This window comes from Hyperolius riggenbachi, chromosome 7 (assembly GCF_040937935.1).
Source record: "Hyperolius riggenbachi isolate aHypRig1 chromosome 7, aHypRig1.pri, whole genome shotgun sequence".
NCBI lineage: Eukaryota > Metazoa > Chordata > Amphibia > Anura > Hyperoliidae > Hyperolius > Hyperolius riggenbachi.
Window position 1 is genome coordinate 32,236,839 of NC_090652.1, and position 2,500 is coordinate 32,239,338.

Here is a 2,500-nt window from a genome sequence, read left to right on the forward strand (position 1 = left end):
AATAGTTTCTCTCATGTAGTCCATGAAAGCATTTCAAGCGTTAACTTGGAGTTTGTTAAGGTTGGACAGAGTTAAATGATAACTCTTAGAGACTAGAGATGGTCAATGAGACAGTAATAAATCCAGGTTGCATGCAAATTGAATTAATATTGTAGGCAGCTTGGAAATGCGTTAATCGTCAGGAAGTGTATTTGAATGTCCCACTTCCATGACGCTCACAATTTGCATAATAATCTGCATGAAAGCTAGAATGATGAGCATGTTACGGACCATGGCCGCAAGAGACACTTTCGTCAGACCCAGAAACTTCTCATTCTGCAGTTGCCATTTCTGCCACTGCATTAGATCCCAGCACATGTGTATTTGGCAGCAGATGTAGAAGCCCAAAGTTCTTCTGCTTTGCTAATTTGAGTGGAGGACTTACATTGTAGACATTTTGTAGCTTTTGCTGTTCTTTTGCAGGATCCTTTAAAATACGTATGGAAAGATAAAAACAAATTTACTTTGGATATGTAAAGAAAAGAACACTTCAGAAATGTGATTGCTTGGAGGGAGCATGTGAACTTTCACCAAGTTACTACGATTCTGCAGCATAACGGGATATTTTGATTAACGTAGTTCTCTTTATTACTGCCTTGAGAGTATTGGTTTATGTAAAGAGTTTAGAGAAAGAGCAAGATCATGTCAAGGGGGCACTCGGATTTGAACCAAGGACCTCTCGATCTGCAGTCGATTGCTCTACCACTGAGCTATACCCCCACGCTCTGTTCGGCTTTTCTGACCATTTTAAATAGTTTCTCTCATGTAGTCCATGAAAGCATTTCAAGCGTTAACTTGGAGTTTGTTAAGGTTGGACAGAGTTAAATGATAACTCTTAGAGACTAGAGATGGTCAATGAGACAGTAATAAATCCAGGTTGCATGCAAATTGAATTAATATTGTAGGCAGCTTGGAAATGCGTTAATCGTCAGGAAGTGTATTTGAATGTCCCACTTCCATGACGCTCACAATTTGCATAATAATCTGCATGAAAGCTAGAATGATGAGCATGTTACGGACCATGGCCGCAAGAGACACTTTCGTCAGACCCAGAAACTTCTCATTCTGCAGTTGCCATTTCTGCCACTGCATTAGACCCCAGCACATGTGTATTTGGCAGCAGATGACGAAGCCCAAAGTTCTTCTGCTTTGCTAATTTGAGTGGAGGACTTACATTGTAGACATGTTGTAGCTTTTGCTGTTCATTTGCAGGATCCTTTAAAATACGTATGGAAAGAAAAAACAAATTTACTTTGGATATGTAAAGAAAAGAACACTTCAGAAATGTGGCTGCTTGGAGGGAGCATGTGAACTTTCAGCAAGTTACTACGATTCTGCAGCATAACGGGATATTTTGATTATTGTAGTTCTCTTTATTACTGCCTTGAGATTATTGGTTTATGTAAAGAGATAAGAGCAAGATCATGTCAAGGGGGCACTCGGATTTGAACCAAGGACCTCTCGATCTGCAGTCAAATGCTCTACCACTGAGCTATACCCCCACACTCTGTTCAGCTTTTCTGACCATTTTAAATAGTTTCTCTCATGTAGTCCATGAAAGCATTTCAAGCGTTAACTTGGAGTTTGTTAAGGTTGGACAGAGTTAAATGATAACTCTTAGAGACTAGAGATGGTCAATGAGACAGTAATAAATCCAGGTTGCATGCAAATTGAATTAATATTGTAGGCAGCTTGGAAATGCGTTAATCGTCAGGAAGTGTATTTGAATGTCCCACTTCCATGACGCTCACAATTTGCATAATAATCTGCATGAAAGCTAGAATGATGAGCATGTTACGGACCATGGCCGCAAGAGACACTTTCGTCAGACCCAGAAACTTCTCATTCTGCAGTTGCCATTTTTGCCACTGCATTAGACCCCAGCACATGTGTATTTGGCAGCAGATGTAGAAGCCAAAGTTCTTCTGCTTTGCTAATTTGAGTGGAGGACTTACATTGTAGACATTTTGTAGCTTTTGCTGTTCTTTTGCAGGATCCTTTAAAATACGTATGGAAAGAAAAAACAAATTTACTTTGGATATGTAAAGAAAAGAACACTTCAGAAATGTGGTTGCTTGGAGGGAGCATGTGAACTTTCACCAAGTTACTACGATTCTGCAGCATAACGTGATATTTTGATGAATGTAGTTCTCTTTATTACTGCCTTGAGAGTATTGGTTTATGTAAAGAGTTTAGAGAAAGAGCAAAGAGCTAGATCATGTCAAGGGGGCACTCGGATTTGAACCAAGGACCTCTCGATCTGCAGTCGAATGCTCTACCACTGAGCTATACCCCCACACTCTGTTCAGCTTTTCTGACCATTTTAAATAGTTTCTCTCATGTAGTCCATGAAAGCATTTCAAGCGTTAACTTGGAGTTTGTTAAGGTTGGACAGAGTTAAATGATAACTCTTAGAGACTAGAGATGGTCAATGAGACAGTAATAAATCCAGGTTGCATGC

The 2,500-nt window shown here is 39.7% G+C and overlaps 3 non-coding genes across 3 annotated transcripts; all 3 read right to left on the reverse strand.

Annotated features, from left to right (window-relative positions):
* Window positions 1–687: 687 nt before the first annotated feature.
* Window positions 688–759, reverse strand: TRNAC-GCA (transfer RNA cysteine (anticodon GCA)). Its single transcript has one exon. It is a non-coding gene; the product is annotated as a tRNA-Cys (tRNA).
* Window positions 760–1,469: 710 nt separating this feature from the next.
* On the reverse strand, window positions 1,470–1,541 carry TRNAC-GCA (transfer RNA cysteine (anticodon GCA)). The gene has a single exon. It is a non-coding gene; the product is annotated as a tRNA-Cys (tRNA).
* A 722-nt stretch (window positions 1,542–2,263) lies between these two features.
* TRNAC-GCA (transfer RNA cysteine (anticodon GCA)) lies at window positions 2,264–2,335 on the reverse strand. The gene has a single exon. It is a non-coding gene; the product is annotated as a tRNA-Cys (tRNA).
* Window positions 2,336–2,500: the final 165 nt, after the last annotated feature.